We start from the raw sequence: 6000 nt of genomic DNA on the forward strand, positions 1-6000 counted from the left end.
GGGGAGAGGGGGGGAGAGGGGGGGAAGGGGTGGAGGGTATCTGATATGTAGATAGGCAGGATGAGTTCAACCAAAGATGAAAGCACTGGAAGACACCCAACTATACTGTTACATGATATTACTAGTTTCCAGTTTTCCCATATGCCTTAGAGCTATGAAGACTTTGAGCTCTCAGACTAAGGTATGTGTAGGTAACAGCAGAGAGAACAAAAGCAAATACCATGGTTTGAATTGATAGCATTATATTCTGGATTTATCGTCCTTCTTAATAAATGAATTTAATCTCAATAGACTTTAATGTACACTTGAAAAGCCAACAACAGCAACAACAAAAAACTCACCTAAGTTGTTGATGTGGATGAAATATTGTCAATCTTCATGTTTGGAAAATAGCTGATTAAATTTTCTACTTCCCCTTCTACCTTAATTGGCTCTGTGTGCCTAAAAAGTTATCTGATAGTTGAATATAGCAACTTTGGCTATTGTTTGCTTTTCTGGTGGAATTAGCAGTACCTCAGAGATCTGAGAAAGGATTCAGTAAAATCCACAGAACTAAATATCCTCTGGTATTTTAATCTAGATGTGGTGACCAGTTTGTGGAGTTCAAGGTCCAAATTCTGCTTCTTAAAGGCAACTAAATTAAGTAATTCCTGTTTGAATGAGAAGGAAGAATGTGCTCCTGGTGTATTGTTTCCTTTTCAGGGAGAAATGACCAAATCAGCCTAACTCCTACTAGAAGCTTGTAAAGCAGGTGAGTAGTGAAATTCTATGACTTGTTCCTTGCCTTCAAGCTGTACTAAAGAAAAGAGAAAACAAGCTCTGGTTGCTTCTTGTTTTCTTTCCTCCTTGCTTTGTGGAGACCCAGAGAACCATTAAGTTTCCTGTCCATTTCTGAGGAAAACATTCCCCATAAAGACATACAGCAAGCAAATGCCAGCTCTGAGCCCAGAGCAACACTGAGGTACAGCAAGAAAAAGATGGTGCCTTTCCTAATGAACTTCCATTAATGGATAATTTATAGTGCAGATAATGAAAGTATTGATTGGGGTTCTTTAACTTTGAAATAGTACATTTAGCTCAAGGCCATAAAGATTGTTTATTATGGTGGTGATAATGACACTCTGTGGAAGCAGCAGTGCTCACTGGGTTTCCACAAAAATTATGGGAAAGGTATTCTGAAAGGTCATTGAGATGTGGATGGCTGGGGATTCTTTTCACAGGAGAGTAGTGATGGCACTTGTACAGAAATCCTTTTCTTAATCCCAGTTAAGGACAGAAAGAGATGCTGATACGCATGGCAGATCTGAGCATTGAGGCCATGTGTGCTGGTGCACATACTATCTTGTGAAGGCTTCTTATTTGAAAGAATCCTTTCAATTTGTAAAGTACCTCAATTTGGAAATGAATTTGGATATAGAGAGTCTCCAGAGTCCCAGGGTCCCATCTGCAAGCTGATAACTGGTTCTGCCAGGCACTAACATTTACCTTCACTAATGGGAGTAAAAAAGGAAGGATGCCATTTCTGTAAGCTCAAATGCAGGTAGCTGTCTTTCACAAAATGAATCATTCTACTTCAGTTTGCCAAAGAAACATAAGTATTTCTCTGATTTGTCTAGAAGGAAGGTGAATTTTCTGGTGTTTTTAAAATTATACAAAATGGAAGAAACTGTACTGAAGTTGGCATTGAACAGAAATGTTTCTCTATTAAATGTAACTAAGTTCTCAATATTTTCCCAACATAGCACACAACCTGCTAACCAGTTTTTTCTTCCACTCCAATGCACTGAACAGCCTTATATAGCCCGAGTATGAAATGGTGCAGCACCTTCTGCAGATCCAACTGGTGGAGAAAGCTGAAGCAGACTGTACGCAGATAGAAATTGTGCTGGCCATTAACTGGGAATGGATAGATTTATTTCCATGATGCAGTCTCCTAAAGTTTTGACATCTTCATCAAACTAATGAACACAAAAGTGACAGACGTATTGGTTCACTAATATTAAGTTACCAATCTTTTCCTTAAGCCCCCATTAACGCTTCTTCCTTTGCCTGCTAATGCTAGGATAACAGATAGCAGCCAGACTTTCTGGCTCTACCCATGTGCAAAACTTCTAAACATTAGGCCATTTTTGTCTCCCACTGCACTTTGCTATAAAACCACAAGGTTAACACGACCTTCTGGCCCATTCCATTTTGTGTCTTGTTTTGAGTTGAGCTTTGTTAGGGACAAAAATCTATGTTATATTCCATCTGATCAAAGTACTTCAGATGAAGACATGCTATCTGTATTCATTTAGTGATATCTAAGACTATAGAGCATTATAGTGGTATTTTGTACATGGTATTGATTGACTTCATTTGTAGCTATTATAGACACCAGACACTGTTCACTTTTAGACCTGAGTGTCGGATTTCCCATCTGCAATCTCCAGGCACTCTCTTCCCACCCCCCTGCTTCCACAGTAGCTTCCAAAAGCTCTGTTTGAACAAGCTTCCTTTGAAACTAATGAAATAGCATAGCGTATTATACCTTGTATTGTTGTCACAATTTCCTAAATTGTTGTATTTGATAAATGTTCCAAACTCCTGTGGAGGAAAGGTGCTTACATCAATAATTTAATTCCCATTTCACAGAGGAGTCTGTTTGCTCTTGGTTGCTATTATTATTAGCAGCAGTAGCTTTTACATTTCTGTAGTTTTTATGGAGAGGATCTCTATGAGCTAAGCACTGTATTTTTGTCCAGTTCTTGTTCAGCTCCTGTTGCAGAGTGGCAGCATTGCCACAAGCCAATCTACTCACATCTTGATATGAGTGAGTGCTCAAAGCCATCCTCACTGACGAGTTTTCAAGATGAGTTCTGGCCATGGAAATTCATATCAGAAGTAAAGGAAAGGATAATAGCTGCACACTTTACAGCTGAGCAGCAGACCTGAACACAGGATATTTTTATTAGATGTGGATTTTGCACGGGGTTGTATCAACTAAAAATGTAATCTGTTATACCAGTTATAACCAAGAAGATGAGGCCAACTGGTTTTAGTAGAAGTTGTTGAAAAAGTTATAGAATGAACCAAAATTGATTGCTGCTGCTTGTTTACCTTTAGCAGAACTTTCTGCAAGAGTCAATCAGAACCTATCCAGGTAAATTAATTAGGTGTGAGGTGAAGTATAGGTAAGTGGATAGATACATTTCTGTTCCAAAAACCAGATCACCCGCACTGGGAGAAAACAGGTATTAGATCTATAAGGTTCTATTTGAGATTTCAAATAGAGACAAGAAATCAAGCATGAAAGTTGGGAATGACAGTATAATCTCAGGCAGGATTTCTATCTTTTACTTTGGTGGGTACACAGTACCTGTACCAGCAAAGTCATGTAAATTGCCACTGTGAGCGTGTTTTATAAGAGCAGGGGAAAGCATCAACAATTCCCAGCAGCAGCAGGAACAAATTCATGGTCTCAGAGCACTCAGCACATTAACCCCCACTTCCAAATCAGTGAAAAGAATAAAAGTTTCCACACTCTTCTGCCTGCTCTTACTTTTGGGAATAACAGCTATTTCATTCAGTTGCTCCTGTTATGCTCATGTACCTGAATGAATGAACATTGCAGGGTGCAGTGGTGTATATCTGGGAAGAGGGGACAGGAGAGGATAGAGAGGAGAGAACTGTTCTGAAAACACTTTGACAGTGGTGAACTCACAAGCTGACGTATGCAACATTTTTTTTTTTTAATATTTACTTCCTTTATTTTTCAAGTAACTGAAGTAAATGAAAACTTTCCCTGCTGTGACATAAGTAGAAAGCATCTGTGCTCGTGGCCTCTTCTTGCTCTCTGAGATGATCCTGCCTTTTCTCCCATGAGAGGAGTATGTCTGAGCTCCTGCTGTTACCAATCTTCCTTTTAGCTGATCCTGATGAGCATCTTCGAGCCAGAACCACTTCCTTCAGCAAAAGGGAGAGGACAGCCATGCCTATAAATCTGCTGCCTCTAATGCAACTCTGGGCAGTCACTTGTGGAGCATCTGTAGAAGAGCCCATCCAAAAATGAGCAGCGGATGTTGTGCACAAGTCTGCTTCCAGCACTGGCTCCTTGCTGCCATTCATGGCTGATTAAAAGCCCACTGGAGTGTGAAGTACAAATAGCAAGATCTCCATTTGAATGGCTTGAATGAACTTCAGGATTAAACAGCTTAATTTTCAGAAGAGAAATAAAAGAAGAAAAATCAACCGAAAGATTTAGTGAAGATTTGATTTATTAATTGTTGGGCACCTGGCCTATAAAATGAAATTTAGAGCAGGCAGCAACCAGATGCTTCCGCTGAGTGAGCTGTCTAGGTAAAAGCTGGATCTGTATAATAGAGAGCAGATCTTGTTCTCACTGCTGCTCTTCAGAGGGGGGTGGAAGGCAGGAGGATGACTTTACAGCAATAAGTCATTGCTACTGGTACATGTTTTAAAGATCTTTAACACAGTAATGAAAAAAACAAGGAACAGATCTTCAAACACCTATGAAAAGATTAATTTTTCCCACAGATGAGCTGCATCATTCTGTAAAGAGCAAAAATACGTAGGGAAGATTTTCAGGATTTGTCCTCTGCAAAAAGATAAAATTTAGTAAGGAACGATGACTAATAATGAAACCTTTGTTTTGATACTGCTGATTTCAAGAAGACATAAGTCATAGCACATATGTAAATGTCTTCCTGGGCAGATGAGACACCAGACTTGAACTTCAACTAAAAATAGCACTCAACAAGTGCTCTGGCACTAGAAGAATAAATCAGGCTATATGTGCCTTACTGGGAGTATTCAGTAGTGATATTTTGCAAGGAAATGTCTTTTGGATTCATACAAATCATTTACAACTGTGAAACTGGGCTCTGTTTCTGTTGTCAATTCCTTCCTTACCCCTCTCCCCTCTTAATTCTCTAACTTGCTTCAAGAATTCTCCAATTCTCTAAAGTGATGTTTTACACAAGGAGTAAAATTTCTAGCAAAAAATCTGGAGAAATCTGGGAGGAAAAAATTACAAAATGTTACCTTCAAAATGTGAGTCTGTATTAGCAAATAAAACAGCCAGATGAAAATACTTGTCCATCAATGTATATATTTATACTAAAGACTTGGTATTCAGTCCAAAATACATAAAATATTGCTTGTGGCTTCAAGAATTTTGTTTTCTATCCATACAAAACCTACATACATCTACAATTCGCATATGCAAGGAAGTACTGATATGATGACGTAGTTTCACTCTACTTGGACTCATTCTTCCCCTCTGTTGACTACCAGGGAACAATCCCTTAAAAAAGCCTTGAATAGAGATAGCTGCTCTGTTGCTGGGGCTGAGTCACTCCGCAAAATGGAGGACATGAACAACTTACCTTCTCAAAATTCTCATCCTCTCAAAAATAGTTTCTAAGCGATCTCATCTTAAGCCCACATCTCCCTGCCTTGCTGAATATAAATCTTTGACCTACTATAGCGCTGCTCAGGTTTACATCAAGCAGGATGTATGACCAAGATATGGGCGGCAACTTGGGCTGAGAATAAGAACTGAAACCGCTGTGCTGTGAGATGCATGAGGAGTGTACGTCCATCTGCCATCTTATACAACCTCAGACTGTTTATTAAAGGACTTTGTGATTTTGTGCAGACATGAATGCTAACCTTACCAAAGGATTCGGTTTATTTATTTTCATTGTATTTTTACATGGAACTATAAAGATGCAAATTATGAAACCGCTTGTGAACAACTTTTATTTTTCTTTCTTTTTTCTTTCTTTCTTCTTTTTTTTTTTTAAAGAAAATTTATCTGTGGAATGAGCTAAGAGGACAGTTGAGTGGTTAGGACTCTGCTATAATGCAGATTGCAGTCTGTGGTTGGGAGTGATGCAATAATGAAATGTGCCGACGATAGCTTTGAGAGAAATGCATTTTTTTGTCTGAGGCTTTAAGCTACAGTACTTTTACATTCCAGAACCTGTTATAGAGAAC

This window comes from Centrocercus urophasianus, unplaced genomic scaffold (genome assembly GCF_019232065.1).
Source record: "Centrocercus urophasianus isolate 14NV4802_14NV808 unplaced genomic scaffold, USGS_Curo_1.0 seq_13, whole genome shotgun sequence".
NCBI lineage: Eukaryota > Metazoa > Chordata > Aves > Galliformes > Phasianidae > Centrocercus > Centrocercus urophasianus.